Here is an 18,771-nt window from a genome sequence, read left to right as displayed (position 1 = left end):
AGAAATAGAACTCAGGCCCTGGCTGGTATGGCTCAGTGGGTTGAGTGCTGGCCTGTGAACCAAAGAATCACCAGTTCTAGTCCCAGTCAGAGCACATGCCTAGGTTGCAGGCCAGGGTCCCAGTAGGGGGAGTGTGAGAGGCAACCACATATTGATGTTTCTCTCCCTCTCTTTCTCTCTCCCCTCCCCTCTCTAAAAATAAATAAATGAAATCTTTAAAGAGAGACGGGACAGGGCATTATTCTCTAAAACAAGCAGAAGAAAAAAGAGAACTCAACAAGCCAGCCACGGGGCCCCATGTTCACAGATGTCACACCGGTAGCTTGGAGTTGGCCACGGTAGGAGTGTTTGTCCCGCGGAAACTGGCAAATGAGGCAAGTCAGGGCTTCTGGCCCAGAGAGTCAGTTGTTCAACTTTCATAAGCACACAACTAGTACTGTTCCTGGAGGGAAGGCAGGAGAAATATTTGAATTCTTTTTTTTATTTACCAGCCTTCAAGGTAATGAACTGTGTCCCTAGCATCCTCCAAAGGTCACCAAATAGTTCTCTTTACACATCGTTGTGAATGCACAGACTCCAATGCATCGGGTGAATTTCAGTCCAGCACTGTCATTCGCACGGAGGCTCAGACTGTCCCATTGTGGACCAGGGCAGAGACAGGACAGCGGGGGCCCTACCAGCTGTTCACACTCGCCGTTTGTTTCGGTTGGTAGCCACCATCTTCATACTTGCTTTCCATTCGTCTCATCTGTTTTATAGTCTGTGTCCTATTATTGTTTGCCTTGTTTTGAATTAATCAACTATTTCTTTTTAAAATCATTTAAAAATTTATTTTATTTTTTAAGAGGGGGAGGGTGGGAGAAAGAGAGGGAGAGAAACATCCATATGTGGTTGCCTCTCACACATCCCTCACTGGGGACCTGGCCTGCAGCCCAGGCATGTTTGCTAGACTTGGAATTGAACTTGCAACCCTTTTGCTTCCCAGTCCGGCACTCAACCACTGAGCCACTCCAGCCAGGGATAATCAACTATTTCTTAGTTCAGTTTACTGGGGTAACACCAGTCCAGAAAACCGTACAGGTGTAAAGTGTCCAACTCAACAAACCATTACCTGCATACTGCTTAGCATTCCATTTTCCCCCCCTTTGAACTTAATTATACATTCTTTTACTGTTATCTTGGTGGCTTGCTTAGCAATTACAACATACATTCTTGACTTCTTATAGATCCAGTCTGCTTTTCTCTTTTTGTTTCATAGTCTTTAGTATAGTTTTCCATCTTCAAGGTCACCTCATGGTCCCAGAGGCTGCTAGAGTTCCAGCTATCATATCCACACCCCTGACAACAGGAAGAAGGAAAGAGGAAGAGGCAAAAGGGAGCACCCCATTAAAGAGCTTTCTTGGGAATCTTCCCATGCCTTCTTAAATCCTAATGGGCACCTTTATGTGAATCAGGGCAGGCTAGGGAAGGTCAAGTTTCAGTTAAGCACAGTGCCTGGCCTCTGCTACCGCAGAGGACGTGCAGAATGCGTGCTGGATAGGCAGTGCGCAGTGGCTGCCCTGCTCTCTCTCTTCAGACCTCACCTGAAAAAGCAGGCAGTTGAATTAAATAACACCTAAGGCAGTTTAAGGATTCTCCGTAAAGTCAAAAATACTTTCATCTCTCTGCCTTCTTAATAATTTAAAGACAAATAAGCACATGTTTTTCCTTAATTAAAATTCTGTGTTACCTCTCTGAACATTTCCAAAAGTCATTTTTATGCTGTTGAAATCTAGTAGAAAAGTGAACAGTTGAACAAAGCTCTCCATCTCGCTCTGGGAGAGAATAATGTCCTGTCCCGTCTCTCTTTATCTCCTCCAATAATCTGTATTTTTGTCATCAAAAAATATTTGAGGCTGGATTCTCTGCATAATTCAGACAAAGACTGTTAGAGCGGTATTGTGCGAGTGTCTCAGGAATGTGGCAGTGTTAGGGCGCCACTGGGAGCTGTCGGTGGCCGGGACGGATGGGGCAGGGGCCCGGCGTTAGGGGCTGAGGACTGTAGGGCCAGGAGGGCCCTCCCACATCATTGTATCAAACCCTTTCACAGCATGGGTAGACCCACTAAAGCCCATTCTAGGAGATATTACTTACAATTTATTTCATGTATGACCTTATTATTATTTACTTCTTAAAAATCGGTCTGGCGGATCTTCACAAAGATTACAGATGGCTTGTGGAAACCCATCTCAGGCAGTGCTGCCCCAGATTGTGCACAGGGAAAGCTGGGGAAGGTGAGCACTGTCCTCAGAGCACGGTGCTGGCAGAGAGACCGAGAGAGACAGGGCCGCCGACCTCCTCCCGCGCTGCCCTCTGCACCGCCGGTGTTGCAGCACGCAGGGCTCCCTTCGGCGGGCGCACCGGCTCTGGGCCTAGGGGTGGGTTATGACGGTGCCGATGACCATCGCTGGAGTCGTGTGCTTCCTTCTACAGTGTCTCTAGCAGTCACTGCGTGAGGCAGGCAACGCAGGCAATGAGAATGTTCATGTTTTGGGGGAAAAAGCTACTTTACATACGGGTCAAATCCCCTCGTTCTAGGAATGTGGGAACGGGCCCCATGAATATAACTAACGTTCCTGAAATCTCTAAGTTAGCCAGAGGAGGGACAAAGCCTAGGACTCGAGGTTCCTAGGTTGGTCTCAGAAAAACAGCTGAACTGAAGGGTGTAATATGTAAATGCTATAGATGAAATCCACTGAGTTTGGTTTAACTCTAATCTCTTAAGAACAAGCATATTTTCATCATTTACATTTCTTAGAGGTATGGTACTCATGTGAGGGAAAAGAACCACATCTCTTAATGAAGCTAATGTGTGATGAAATGTTTTTAAAACTTGTTTCTCTGGGGGTTGCCCTGAGCCAGTCTTTTCTGGTCAATGTTAACATTATCTACATCTTGTACTTCAGCTGATCTGTACCACTGTGTCCAAGTAACACAGTGTACTTAAACTCTCAAAGTTTTTAAGAATTAGATGTTAAATGGCAAGTCAAAATAGAGATATTCAAAAGAATAAAGACATAGTTAAGAAATTATTGATATCATTGTAAATAAGATTTGGGATATTTGCCTGATTATTAAACTCGCATCTCACAGAGTTGAAAGGTCACTCATATTTTTGAACATGGGCAAGCACTCTGCAACCATCAGAAACCACTGGGAGAAAGTGTCACTTTCATCTGTCTGAAGCACAGCCTCCTCCCCTGTGAGAGGAAGGCCTTCTGACTTTCTGCTGCTGTGTAACAACCAGCCCAGAACATGGTGGCTTCAAACAGTAAATATCAGGTATTTTGCTTCCAGCTCTGCTACTTGCACTGGGCTCAGCCGGAAAGGTTCATCTGCCCTACGTGACGTCAGCCAGATGGTTGACCCGAGGGCTGGAGGAGCCACCTTCAAGAGAGCTGGCGAGCTGGTGTAGCTGCTGGCTGGGAGTTTAGTCAGGCTGAGGACTAGGGACCTTGGTTCCTCTTCATATGGCCTGAGGCTTCTCACAGCACAGGGGCTGAGTTCCATGCACAAATGTCCTAAGAGAGAACCAGGTGGGACCTGCGTTGCTTTTTTATGACCTAGCCTTAGAATCACTAGCAGAGTAGAATGCCTGCACCTGGCAGACCTGCTGGTCACTGTCTCAGCTTTAGAAGAGGCCCTCTTTCCCTTGTATCCAGAGAACACTGCCTCCATGAGCATCTGTGGATGCCATTGGGACGTCCGTCCACAGATGGGAGGAGGGGAGGAAGGTAGAATAAACCAAACAGGGAGTCTGAGAAAGCACTGGCACCCGGATCCACAGGCCTAGTTCACACCTTCCGTTGACTCCAGCTCGGTGTCCCAGCCACCTCTCCCCACTGGTTGTGGCTCTGCCCTGTGTGAGGGGCACAAAACAAACCTAATTTGTCTTGTACTACATGGGCCTCCAGAGAGTTGGAAACAGTCATCATCTACCCTCGTATGTCTAAGCTTCCTCTCTGAAATGATGCCTTTCTGTACCAGAGGACTCATGCAATTGTCCGCTGTAGAATAGAACAGCCTCCAAAGAGTTTCAGATAAAACCGTCATTCCTCCCAGGGGCACATCCCCATGAAGGGATGGTGCTGATGTCCCAAGATCGCCTGTAGGAGCTGCAGGCCCATGGAAGGAGAGCCCCAGGCTTTTCTGGGTTTGCCGGACAGGCTCTCTGCTGATTCAGGTCAGATTTTTACAGTTTCAGGACAGTTTGTGAGCAATCTGAAAGTGCCAACTGAACGCTGTGAGGGTGGCATAGCTCGAGGCAGGCAGAAACTTTCTCTTGTCTTTCTGGTAATGTGAGGAGCTATATTCGACCTCCCCGGACTGGGACTCTGTCTATGCCCAGGGTACAAAGATAACTTTCCCATCAGTGACTCACGTTGTATCAGAGCTTGGAAGAAAGCTCAGGGATCACCAGCCGGACCCCTCTGTGGGTGAGTGAATGATGCACAGTTACATCCATTGCTGTTCTAGTACATTATCTGCTCTAATAGGTCAAGCGGATTAAGAGCTCACCCTTCTCCTTCTCAAAATAGTTGTTCCCATGGAAAAGAAACTTATAAGCTTGGCTAAAAGACTCGTACCCTCGGCACCTCGGTTTCCTTATCTGTAAGATGGGGGCGGTGTCCTCAGGATATCTGGGACTTGTTTCAAGATCCAGGACGAGTGAGGCTAGAGCTGGAGATGGAGCCAGGAATGGGAGGCAGGCACCCCAACCCTCAGCCCCTCGCCTCCTAGACTGGTCTCACCCCCGCACACGATGAAATAGAAAGAATCCTTCCTTGCCTTTTCAGAACCATGTGATACAATTATTCTGATTACTACAGAGAGCACTTACTACTCGACATGGGGATTCATTTTCTGTAATGCTGGTATTCCATATCAGGAGACTTTTCGGCTCAATTAGCCCCATGCACGATAATGGAGGGCAATTGAAGTCTGTATTTTTATTTTTAAATATACAAGCAGTTGTTTAGACACCTTTAGTTTTGATATGGGAAGCAAGTGCCAGGTAAAGGTGTTTACGTAAAATAATATTCATAATCAGAACACTGCCCGATTGACTTCAGTTCTGACAGCAATAATATTGGGAGGGCAGGCACTGTATTCAACTCTCCTGAAATCTGAGCAACTTCAAATATCAACGTAAACTTAAACTAATGATTCATAGGATAAGCATTGTAGATACTGATAAGTACATGAAAACACAGTTAACTTCCCTTGTAATCAAACATAATACAAACATAATCAAACATATTCCCCCTTGTAATACAAACACACTTTTAAAGTAGTGAGATATATCGATTTGCTCCCTATGAAACGAGCAAAATGTGTTTGGGTGTGTGTGGGGGACAACGCCCGGTGCGGCAGAGGTGAGACGGGCGGGCACCTGCCGGTGCACAGCCAGTGGGTGTGCGCATGCTCCTCGGGGAGCGCAGTTCAGCGGTCACGTGTCAACAGAGCTTTGACACAGGAATTCCACTTTTAGAAATTTATTCTAAAACATAATCAAGGAGGCAGATGTTGCTTTATGCTCAGAGATGTCGATCATAGCATTATTTAGGGAGAATTGGAAATAAAACGTCTAAAAATAGGTGAATGGTTGAGTCGACTACAGTGCAACCTCAGGAAAGAGCATCGGAAGCCTTGCCTGCCAGTCGTGCCGTTGAAAACTGTAAACGTGGGAAAAGGTTAGGCTGTCACGTTCAGTCGGAAGAACAGGCTACAAACCTGTGTGTCAGACGATCTATTTTGTGAGAAACAAAATAAATATAAGTCGGAAAAATGGCAGTCTATGCTAAGATAAGGGTTTCCTTTTCTAAATGTTTCTGTATTTTCTAAATTTTATGCCATGGATGTATAATATTTTTATAATCAGAAAGAAGTAAGCATTGCACTTAAAAAGAAAAGAAAGGCCCAAGAAGGGCCAAGGTAACTCCATGCTGGCATTCAGAGGACACGTGCTTGGGAGGACTGGGAGCCCCACCTTGCCTTCCCCAGCAGTTCAAGGACTTCCTTATACATGACACAGAGCCACCAAGGATAAGAAAAGTCCAGCATATGTGAGCACATCTTTAGCCATTTGCAGATTCACCTTGCTCTTCCCCAGAACCACTTGGGACTGACGTCGGAGGCATGGTCCCTCACTGAGCCACCTTGCTATTCCTCACGTTATTAAATGCCTCCTGAAATGATGTTTCCGAGCAGGGCCCGCTGTGCTCTAAATAATGCCCTCCTTGCTTCACTCTAAATCGAGATTCTGCTGCAGATAAAGTACAGCAAGGTCCAGGATGCCAGCGCCCCTTTCCAGGAGAAAAGTAAAACACCCAGGTAGCCTTACCTCAGTTGTTTAGAGGCAGGGGCTCCTCAGGGTGTGATGTGCTCCTGCCATTGGCCACTGGCCTCCTTCTTCCCCACCCAAGGCAGAAATCCCTGAAGGGAGAAGGTCATAGCAGCAATCCGGGGGTGGCAGCCACCTGCTCCACTTTGTGAAAAGCAGGGCTCAGCTTTGGGTGATGCTATTTCCAAGAAATCCCAGAACCTGAGAGGGTCCCAAGGTGGAGACCAGAATGAGGAAGGATGTCTCTTACATGTAACAAGCAGTTTGGGACTCTAGGGAGCTTGGCAGGAGAAGTGAAGACTCAGATTATTCAAATATCTCAGGAGCATCTGGTAGGAGAGGAGTCAAACCTAGTCTATGGGAAACCTTAATGATGGAACCTTAATCAATAGGCAGAACCCACTGACAGACAGATTTCAACTCAATACAGAAAGTCCCCTGGTTTTGAACATGATGTGTTTAAATTTTTTTGTCAATTAATATTTGCACATGGCCAAACATTCAGAAGATACAAAGGTATATACATGGAAAAGAATGGTGTCTTCCCATGTCTCCCTCCCCTGGTGCCTCTGCCCGCCCCCAGCAGCAACCAGTATCAGCAGTTTGTGTATTTTCCCAGAAATAGTGTATGGTTTCCCATAGTCTCTATACAAGCAGCTTACAAGCACATGACATAGACTATTCTCTATATAGTCTTTTTTCATTCAAACTGTTTAAGATTATTCTCCATTACTCGAGATAGTGCTACTCACTTCTTTTTTCTTCATTCTTTTTAATAAATGATGCAACTCTTTATATGACTGTACTATAATTTATTAAACCCTTCCTCATTAGTGAGCATTTAAGTGGCTTCCAGTATTTTGCCATTATATAAAACACTGCAGTGATATCTTTGTATGTGTGGAGCATATATATTATATATATCTATATTATATATCTAGATAGATAGATAGATAGATAGATAGATAGACAGATAGATATCTGCAGAGTTAATTCCTAGAACTGGAATTTGTAGGTTAAAGGATTTTTTCAACTAAAATGAAAAAAAAATGACTTACTACTATTGCGCAGTTCAAAATTCAGAAGACCCTAAAAGTATACATGTGAACAGTCTAGCTTTCACCCCTGTTTCTCAACCCTCAAGTTCTAGTGCCTGAATCAGCCAGTTATCAGTTTCATGTGTGTTCTTAAAGAACTATTTCCTTCTCTTTTAAAAAATGCAAGTGGCAGCATATCCTATTCATAATTCTGTGCTTTGCTTTAAAAAAATTAACAATACACAATAACAGGAGAGTTGTTCTCCATCAGTAACACCCAAAGAGTTATCTTTCTCTTTTTTCATGTTTACATGGCCTTCCATTAGGTGGATGTGCCCTAACTGACATGTTCTTCAATAGTGGACATTCAGCTTGTTTAAAATGCTTTGTTGTTGGTACACATTTAAATTTTTTCATAGATACCATCAAATTTCTCTTCACAGAGATTGTACAAATTTGCACTCCCACCAGTGAAGTGCAAGGGTTTCTTTTCCCACATCTCAACTCCGCAGCGTATTGTTACAGCTTCCTGGTCTTCGCCACTGTGATAGCAAACACCTGATACCTCAGTGCTGCCTCCATTTGAATTTCTCGCAGGAATGAGGTGCAGCATGTCGGTAGATGTTCCATTGCTTTACCAGAAGTGGTTCAATTGCTTCACCAGAAGTGGTCTATCCCTACCCTTTGCCTATTTTTCTACTAGTTGTTGGTCTTTAATAATTGATTTTCTGAAACTTTATGTAGCATTAAAGATATTACCTACTTGTTTGTTGTATACATAGCAAAAATTCTTTCTACTTTTTATGTATCTTTTTTAACTATGCTTATAGTGTTTCCCCCTATGAGGGATTTTATTTTTATGTAATAATATCTATTCATCTTCTATTTCATGCTTATGGCCTTTTGTGCTCCAAGACTAAATCATTCCATATTTTCTTCTAGTACTTTTATTTCACCACGTAACTATTTGACTCATTTGGATTTTATTTAGGAATAAGGAATAAGATATAAGAAGTAAGATAGGGATTTGGCTCTTTTATTTTTCCAGATGGTCACATACTTCCTTTAAACTTTAGAGCCTTTCAAGGGTCAGGGTCATGTGCGATTCATCCCTGTGTTCTCTGTAGCACCTCTCACCAGTGATAACTAGCACTCGGTGAGCACTCGCAAGGGCCAGGATGCTCACTTGTCCATGTGCTCAGTGACTCCTAAGCCCTTACACTTCCCAAGATGCAACTCCCCTCATAGCACAGGATCACCTTATAACCTTTCCCACGGGCCCCCAGTTAGTGTTACTTGAGTGGATGAATACATTTGCGTATACTTCATTTGGGCTGCATCCCGATTCATATGAGCAATGAAGAACAATTCATAGAACCCAGTCAGGCCAAGTAGATGCCTCTACATATCCAGCACGGGGTAGGGCCATTGCACTGGACTAAGCTCCATCCTGCCATTTACCCCGACCTCCAAACAAACAGTTGAACTCTTCTGTGCTTCCGTTTTCTTCAGCTGTGCAATGGAATAATAGTATCTAATTCAGAGGAGTATTGTGAGGGTCAGGCGAGAGATTGTCTAGACTGGGGCTTTGAAGGACATCAAGGTGGTGTGCCTTAAGAGATGATGGTTCAAGTACGGATGGTGCAGATGCCATTAATGACACACCCTAACATCTCTTCTTGGTAGAACTGAGAGAAGAGGGGAAGGCTGAACAGAGGACAGAGTTGTGGGAGAGGTAGGGGATATAAGCAGCTATTTCTGTTCTTCAAGTGACCATTCTTTGGGCATAAAATAAAATTCTCTCTGGAGCCACGCTAATGGACACATTAGTATCAGTTGACAAAAGTAACATATGCTCTGAAATGCTGTCCCATTAAGCTTCATGGGAAGTGGCAGGAATTCATAGTCCATTATAGAAAATCTGCCATGATCTTAGCCTCTAGTAAACGCACTCCTAGATTTCCTAGGCTTTGGAAGGTTAGGCTGCACTGCCAACGACATGATGATGCACAAAACATCACTTACTTTAAGACGGGAAGTCTGTGAAGTCTTTCTGTAAAGTCAAGTTATCATTATCTGTCACTACTAGGATCATAAAGGCATCTTTTTAAAAAGGTTTTTTTAATCCTCACCCAAGGATATGTGTATTGACTTTACAGCAAGAAGGGAGAGAGAGAAAGAGAGAGGGAGAGAGGCATCCATGTCAGAGAGAACCATCTATTAGTTGTCTCCCCTACATGCCCTGACCAGGGATCGAACCCACAACCTTCATACGTGCCCTGACCTGAAAAGGAACCTGCAGCCTTTTGGAGTACTGGATGATGCTCCAACTAGTTGAGCCACCTGGCCAGGGCAGCATCTTTTATCTTTGAAAAAATAATACATGTTTTCATCACCGATTATTTTTTTCACTTTGGCTATTTGGTTTCAAACTCATCAGTATGTATAAGTACTCATTAATCAGGGTTCAGATTATGAAAACACATCATTTCTCCAGTTCCATGAATATGTGATTTTTTGTAATTCACCACCTTAAATTTATGGTACCTTCAGCATTCCTGTGCAAAATGTATCATCTCTTTCATGTCAATCCATGTGCATAAAAAAGGGGAAAAAATGAAAAAGAAGAAAGACCCAAGCTCCGCAAACTGAAAGAAAAGGCCAACTTAGAGTGTCGTGGTGCAGGAGTTCCCACGTGCGTAACAATAGCTCCTTTTTATGGAAAGTCTACAATGTCCTGATTACACAATAGGTATCTGTCCTCATTATTTAATTTAATCCTCCCAGCACTCCTTAAGGTCAGTGTTATCTCTTTGTTATGATATGAAAACTGGAAAGTTTCACTAGCTGTCCAAGGTCACAAAGCCAGTGAGGGCTAGAGCTGGCGCTCAGGCCATGTGGGATGCCACGGCCCAGGTCCCTCCCAGAACATCCCTCTGCTTCAAAGACGAGACTGAACACAGCGTCGCAGTTTACAGCACGTAGTAACAAAACATGAATAAAGCCTTGTTTTTAAGCAAATCTAGCTCATCCATCTCTCTCCCTAGCCTCCACTGGAGACGGGAGAGAGTGCCTCCCAGACTCTCCCCGTGCCCAGGGTCTCTCCACGCACCACTGCCGGAATTTGGTGTTGCGAGAGTGTCTCACTGAAGAGGCTCCCAGCTAGCACCACCCCTCTGCCCCCCAGTTCCCTCCAGTCAGGTTTGCTCTGCCTCGACCGGTCGCCTCTGTTGGGCTTCTGTTTAATGGGATGTGAAATGAATAAAAGACTCCACCAGTCTCCCCTCCACCAAAGTTAGGAAAATACTGATGTACCTCGATTCCCTGTTTTATAGATGAGGACACTCAGACCCAGGGAGGGCTTGACCAAAAACACGTAGAAAGGCAGAACTGATCCTTTTCTCTCTCTTTCTTAAAAAAAGATTTTATTTATTCATTTTTAGAGAGAGGTGAAGAGAAGGAGCATGAGAGGGAGAAGATTGCCAACGTGTGGTTGCCTCTCATACACACTGTACCAGGGACTTGTACCAGGGGCCTGGCCCGAAACCTGGGCATGAGCCCTGACTGGGAATCGAACTGGTGACCCCTTGGTTTGCAGTCCTCATTCAATCCACTGAACTACACTGGCCAGGACTGATCCTTTTCTCTTTATGGTTTTGATTGCTAGGTTGCTACAGGGAAACTACTAGGGTGGCAAAGACAACCGCCACGGGAAATATGTTCTAAAAGCCTTTCCAGCCTGTTGATCTAAATGGGGGATGGCGGCTGACCCAGATTTAAATTCTGGCTCCAAACCTGCTTGTTGGATTATGTTGAGCCAGTTACTTGACCTTGCTGAGGGCTTTTATCTGCAAAACAGCCACCCTGCTACCCGCTTGTTGGAGTTTTGTGGTAATTAATTGTATATTTTTAAAACCCAGCATATAATAGACGTTTCTTCCCATCCTCAAAACATTCCCAGGGGCTGTTCTCTGCCTGGGAGCTCCATCGTCCCTCTCCTATTCAGATATAGGTCATGCGTACTTATTCTTTGGTTTCTTTCATTAGGCAGGAAGCGAGCCTCGGTTTCACTGTCTGTAAAATGGGGATCCCAATGGTATGCGCCACATCGCACTGTTGAAATGAGAGAACATACACTGCTTAGAACAGTGTCTACCAAATATTCAGTCTCAGTAAATTTTAATAAGTGCCGTTTGCGGGGTTTACAAAATAATTATGGAGGGTTCCCTTTCCTTCCTAAGTAAGCTATTCACATTGTCTGGAAGCTCATAGCATCTTCTCTTTATTCTTGGGGGATAGAAATTTCATGAGGAAATTTTTTCCACCAGAAATATGTCCTAAAAACATTGCTAATGTTTTTAGAAATCCATTCTGCCAATCTCAGTCTCTTAATGGGTATATTAAGACTACTTTAATGAAATTATTGAAATGTTAGGGCTTAAGTCTGGTATTTTATTATTTATTCTTCTCTTTTCTTTCTTCTGCCTTTTTCCTGTCACATACTTGAGCATTTTTCAGAATTCCAATTTGAGTTGTCTGGAGTGTTTTGAGTACAGCCCTGTGCAGTTTCCTGGTTGTCGGTCAAGTACTAAACTGTGCATCCATAGCTTGCTGGTGCTGACGTTTTATGGCTTCAAGTAAAATGCACATTTAGGTCTCTTTGCCCTTTGTCCTTCTTAATAGAATTGCCTTAAATATTACCTCTATCTACATTGAGAACATCTAACAATAACATGATTTTTGCTTCTACTTACCAAATATACCCTTAATACTCAAGAGAAAAATGGTAACATGTTATATTAACCAATATTTTTAACCTTTCTGTTACTTTCTTCATTGTTTATATTCCAAGTTTTCTTCTTCGATTCTTCCTTTCTGTTTGACGAATTTCCTCTCAACACCCTCTTAGGGTAGTCCTATTGGTCGCAGCTTCTTGTAGTTTTTCTTCACCTCAGCCTTCCCCTTCGTTCCTGAAGGCATTTTCTACTAGGTATAGAATTCTGGGTTGGCAGTGCTTTTCTTTAAGCGGCTGAAAATGTTGCACCTTTTTCTTCTTGCCTCTATGATATCAAATGAGAATTCTGCTGCCATTTGAGTCAGTTTTCCCTTGTAAGTCATGTACAATTTCTCTCAACTTTGAAGAAATTTTGTCTTTAGTTTTCCGAACTGTAATTATGATTGATGCCTTGCTGTGAATTTCTCTGCATGTATCCCCTCTGGAGTTTGCGCAGTTTCTTCAATCTAGGCTTATGTCTTTTGCCAAATTTGGGGAATTTTAGAAAATGATTTCTTCAACTATGTCTTTTTGTCTCACATCCTCCCTCTTCTCTCCTTCTGTGACTCTGATGTTGTAAGTGTCAGCTTATTTCTGCCCTTTTTTCCGTTTATTTTCTCTCTGTTGTTCAGAATGGACAATTTCTATTAATCTGCCCTCACTGATTTTACCCCCTCTTATCTCCAATCTATTATTAAATCTACCCAGTGAGTTTTTAGCTTTTTTGTTATATTTTCTAATACTTTAATGTCCGTTTGGTTATTTTTTATAATTTCTCATTCTTTGCTGATATGTCCTATGTTCTCATTTGTTTCAAGAGAAGCTTGTGGAAGGACTTTTACAGGGACTGCTTTGCAAGCATGGTCAGATCATTCTAACGTCTGTGGCTTTTCCATTTTGACATTTATTGATTGTCTTTTTCTCACTCAAGGTGAGTTCTTTCGGTTCTCAGTATAACGAGTGGGTTTTTTAATTGTACCCCAGAAATTTGGGGCATTATGTTATGAGATTCTGGATCCTACTTGAATTTTCTATTCTAGCAGGCCCCCACTGACGCTGTCCTAATGGGAAAGCGGATACTACCTCATTACTGGCGGGTGGAGATGGAAGGCCAGGCCCCCAACTCAGCCTCTGCTGGTACCACCCTGGTGTGGAGAGGGAGGTGTGTCCTGTTGCCTCAGGGCAGGTGTGGAGGGCTAGTTCCCCACTTACCTTAGCCTCTGCTGACCAGGGGTGGGAGAGTGGGAGTGTCGCACGTGGTTTTTCTTTTCCTGTGGTGTTTGGCTGGAGTAAGGTAGATGTTGTTACAAAGGCTTCTGGTTTGTTAGCCGGCCCTTTCCCCCTTCCTTTGACTACGGAGATCAGATTTTCCTTCAGGCATGTATTGTCTGTGCCTATTAGCATTTCCTAGTTGTGGGCTTCTCCAGTGTCCAGTCTGGGATATCTGGAGGCTAAAAAGAACCCTAGGGAATTCATTGCCTTGTTGTTCCTTAAGTCCTGAGGTCCCTGGCTGGCCTGCCTTCTCTCTCCATAATCCGTAAGTTTTCTTACGTTTGTTTGATACATGATATCTAGGGGTTTTAGCAGGAAAATAGGAAGAAATCTGCCTCCTGTACCTTGTCTAGCACTGGAAGTCCTAGGTGTGCATTTTTAAATTACAATGTGCTGCATTCGATAAAAGTCTTTTCTACCTGAAAATGCAAGTTTCTTAAAGAATAAGATTTTATTCTATTACTCCTTTATTGTTTTGCTCCCTGCTTATTTTTGCTCCATTTAGTACTTTTATTATTTGCATAGCTTCTAGATTGTTTTATCCATGTTTTTTCACCCTTTCACTCATAATTTCATTTTATTGGTGTTTTTGGTTTGGTAGTATGGGAGTGTTCTCCTTTTTTATCTTTCTGACCATTAAATCAGTTTTCAGGGGTGTTCATTCTATTTTTCACTTCTACAACTGAAATGTTTACATTTAGAAATTGTCTTTTTTAACTTCCCCAACCTGTTTTTCTCACATATCATTTTCAATCTCCACTTGAATCTCTTTAAAATTCTTATTTAAAAAACTTACTTTTTCATCTTTTAAATCTTTCTTAACTTGAGTCCCCTCTTCTAGTTACTCAGCTTTCTTCATCTCCTTTACTTTTCCACCGCCCTCTGCAGTTGGTAACACACCAGACAGAGAATAATCTCCTTTCATTCTCTCGACAGCAGCTCTAGTTCTGCAGGATGAACATTCTGACCCCAATACTGCTGGTGAAGAAATGAGACAAGCTCAGAGAAGTCAGACGATTTGTATAAAAACTAGGATTCAAATTCAGATTTATCTGAAGAAGGTGGTGATGGAGAGCAGGTGGCACCTGCCCCTGAGGCTGTGGGGACCAAAGCAGCCGTGTGAGGCTGCGATCACCTGGCAGAGTCAGAGCAGAATGGAGCCTGTGGGATGCGTAGAGCAGACGTAGACGCGGATGCTAGACCAAGGCTGGGCTGCACAGGACGCCGGCCGCCATCTGCGGGCACACTTGTGCCATAGGAGCTGATCACTTCAAAGCTGAACCAACAGAGGAAAAATTAATTTTTAAAAGAGGTGAAAAGGAAAGACTAAAAGATGCAAAAGCTCCTCCTATGTTTTCAAAACCATCCCTCAGAACACTGAAAACCTTACCATCTGAGGAATGAGATAAAAAAACTTGTCCGATGGGAGACATAATGAGCACACGTATTTATTTTTAATTGTGATAATCATCCCCAAATTTATGCAAATATGCCATCTTTTCCCTCTGTTTCCAATAAAGTCATCAAGTCCATTCCAGTAGCCATTGATTCGAATAGCAGTTTTATCAAGGAGCAGAGAATGTGATTAGGAATAAGAAAAAAAATTTAAGCAGACAAGGCTTAGATGAAAGTGAAAGAAGCAGTCTAGAAAGGAGACATGTTTCTCAAACTTTCACACTCCCACCCTGCTGCCTGAAAGTAAAAATGGGTTATTTGGGGGAGAAAGGCTGCGATCAAACAAGGTTCGGAGAATACAAGGGAGACCGGGCTCTCTTCACTGATACACAGATAGTAGCCCTTGTAGCCCAACTGTCTGTTAATTAACTGGACAATTCATTTTTAAGAAGTGAGCAGTGAATGTCCGCTTCTGTGTCTTAGAGTAGTGTTTTTATATCACAATTCCTCTCTGTAAAGTGACAACTTATTCATCCTCAAAAAGTAAGATAATCCTTGTGATAAGCACCTATTTCTTTTGCAGACAACAGCAGAACCTCTTTTTCCTGATTAGATAATACTTTAGCTTTGTTAATGTCAAAGAATCATTCAGTTTAGAGCTCAAGAGAACTTGGTTGTCATAAAGTATTATTCCCTCTTACAAAAGAGTAAACTATAGCCCAGAGAGGTGATGTGGTTTTCCCATAGCCACACAGCAAGGTAGGGACAGGATGTGGTCACAGAGCTCTAGGACACTGCTTTTGGACAAGCAGCTCACCAGGAGTTCCAGCATGGATCTCAGATAGGGCTACTTCTAATGGGTTTCCTATAATACTGCAGGGCCTGTGAGTCTGAGTTCACCAAAGTCTCAATGAATCTGCCTTCATTATAGACCACTATTAAGTCAAGCCTGAGTATTAAAAACATGTAATCAGCTTATGGTATAATAACACTCTCTTAACCAAACCATTCCATTCCCCATCCAACCTGAATTTATATTTAAATCACTACACTTTAAAAGGCATAAGCATGTGGTAGGCACTCAAGAATGTTGAATGAGTGGCCACTTGGGGGCCCACTAAGGAATCATGTCATTTTAGATATGAAGGAGACCTTGAAGTTCACTGTGTTCCACTCCTTTATTCTACTAAAGAGTGAGGGGACCTGGGCAAGTGACGGAACAATACTAGAACGCTTTCGCCTCCTGTTTCCCAGACCAAGGTGCTTTTTTTCACCTGCACTTGTCTCATTAATTTGATATGAAGGCATTAAAACTGCCAATTTACTACTTGTGTTCTGGTATACAAAATAAATGCCTCTAACATCTAATTTAAAAATGCTACTCCATACAAAAATGACAGGGTCAAGGTTATTTTGGGGTTGGGTTTTTTTTTTTAGCCAGTGGAATTTGATCATTCTGAGGAAGAGCAGAAGCGTGTCCTAAATCGCTGCAGACAGTAAAGCTGAAATTTGAAGCAGTAAACTAGTCTATTTTGGGAACAATAGACATGAAGTCAGAAAGAGTTAGGCATTCTAAGAGGGAAATTGTATAGAAAAGCTAACTATTAAGTCAGCTCTCAGAAATATTTGGATGCAAAGGAGATTAATCTGAATAAGGAGAAGGTATGGGCACTTAGCAGATGACAAAAAACACGCTCGTGCCATCGAGAAAGCAAACTTTTAGCTGAAATGGTCCTTATGGGAAATAAATTCAAACCTCAGATGGTTTAGTCAGGAAGTCTCATCAGGATGCAACACAGCGTCTCATTAGGGGTTATTACATAGTGTCACTAAAAAAGGAGATGCATCTGAGAGGGCCAAGGCATGACCAGACAGCAATATGAGAAATTCCAGTCTTGCTGTATCTTGCTCTGTATTAATAATGGGTCATTTGATGATATCTCCCCATCAAAAATGGCTCCAGAGTGACAAAAACAGAGGTTAAATGTAATCTATCTAGAAATGACAGCTGCTAGGGTAAAACTCTTTTGAGAATCTTATGTATATTTTATTCATTCATTCATTCATTCATTCATTCAACAAATATCTATAGAGTTCTAGGAAGACAAAAGTAAACAAGATATTGTCTTTCTCAAGGAAGCCTCAAGAAGACAACCATGCAAATAACTCATTATAATGAGCTGCGCTTGGTGCTTTATTTGAAGAACAAACCAAGTACGGCGCAGGCACCAAGGAGGGGCTGGGGAAAACCTAGAGGAGAAGACATTTTTGACCAGAATGTAAAGGAGAAAGAAGAGTTTGTCTAGCAGTTTGCGGTAAAGGTGAGGAGATGGGAAAACTTTCAGAGCAAGGTGAAAGCTTATGCAAAGTATTTGGCAGTGTGAGACTTAGAGTCGCAGGTGAGTCCCAGTGCAGCTACTTGAATGAACGCTCTGGAACTTGAAGTAAATGACTTTACTTCTTGGAGCCTCAGTTTCCTTCTTTGCAACAGGCACATGATAAATTTCACTGCATAAAATGATTGTAAACAGGACTAATAGTGCTGGCCAGCCAGTAATGAGCACTGTTCCATCTCTAGTAACTCTTTTCAGAAACTTCCTAGATTGCAGGTGTCCTTATGCTCCCTTTGCAGAGGATGAACCGAGAACTGAGAGGCTGTGGAACTTTCCCGACATTACGCACGTTATTAACAAGTGGCTGCACTGGGATTTGAACCTGGGCAGTTTAACGCAAGCCTAGTTTTTAGCCCTATGCTCTAGGCCTTTCATTACATGAAATATTGTGTAAAGCACTCAACACAATGCCTGGCACATGAGTAAATCATAGCTATTTTCCCTACTGTAAAATATGGCGTGTCTTGGAACATGAGGCATTTGCCGTACAGGTATGGGGCGCTGTGGAGATGGGGCTGCCTCGGTGATGGGTCGGATCCCGGAGGGCATTTGCTCCAGCCTCATCAGGAAACGCTGAGGCTCCAGCTAAGGCAAGGGCAGTGGGATGGAGAAGAGAAGACACTGAGTAGTGATAGTGATAGGGATGACTGGACTTCACCACCTGTAGGATATCGGGAAGAGTCTAGAATGTCCATTGGCTTCTGGTTTAAGTGCCACTACCGGGGAAGTGATGGAAGCAACACAGAAGGAGTAATTTAAAGGAAAGATGTGAGTTGGGTTTGCCTCTGTTGTTGATACAGGGGCACCTGAGGAGCATTCAGATGTTCTGTGGGCAGTTATGCCTCTGGGTTTGGTGAACAGAAGACAATCTGAGCTGAACTCATGCAGCCAATAGAATCCCTTACTGAGGGTGATGGGAAGGAAGAGACCAAGAGAGGACTTGAAGAACCTCAGCATTCAAATGGCTGGGGAAGAATGGAAGGCTGAAGGAGAAGAGCAACAGAATGGGAATGCAGGCAGAGTGGGGACCCAGGAGCCAAAGGTGAAACTGTTTACACATGAATACATAAAGCAGCTGAAGAGGTGGATGCTTCTGGCAGGGGCAGCCAGGAGATTGAGAGGGGACAGAACAAAATTCCATAAGCAAAATTTGTATGCACCAGACACAAGAGTTTTGACTTTCCTTTCTGCAAGAGTGATTTGGTTATTAATTTTCACCTACAACACAATTTTAAAAATTAAAATTTATTTAGAGATAAGTGTAGATTCACAGGCAGCTGTAACATACAGTAGAGAGAGGCACAACACAGGTTTTCAGAAGCTTACTTTATTTCCACCCTAGCTTCAGACTTTTCTCACATTTGTCCATGTCTCCTAATGGTGCTCATCCAGGGCAGAACTTTGTACACTATGTCTGGAGTGGAGACAGGTGAGGGAAGCAGACCCTAAGCAGTGAAGGGGTAACTCAGCCCATGGATGTGGGTGGCAGAGTGGCTGGGGCACTGAGACAGAGAGAGC

This window comes from Artibeus jamaicensis, unplaced genomic scaffold, assembly GCF_021234435.1.
Source record: "Artibeus jamaicensis isolate MK-2021 breed Jamaican fruit bat unplaced genomic scaffold, CSHL_Jam_final scaffold_1964, whole genome shotgun sequence".
In the NCBI taxonomy this organism is placed as follows: Eukaryota; Metazoa; Chordata; class Mammalia; order Chiroptera; family Phyllostomidae; genus Artibeus; species Artibeus jamaicensis.
The sequence above is the reverse complement of the archived record's forward strand: the minus strand, read 5'-3'. Positions refer to the sequence as shown.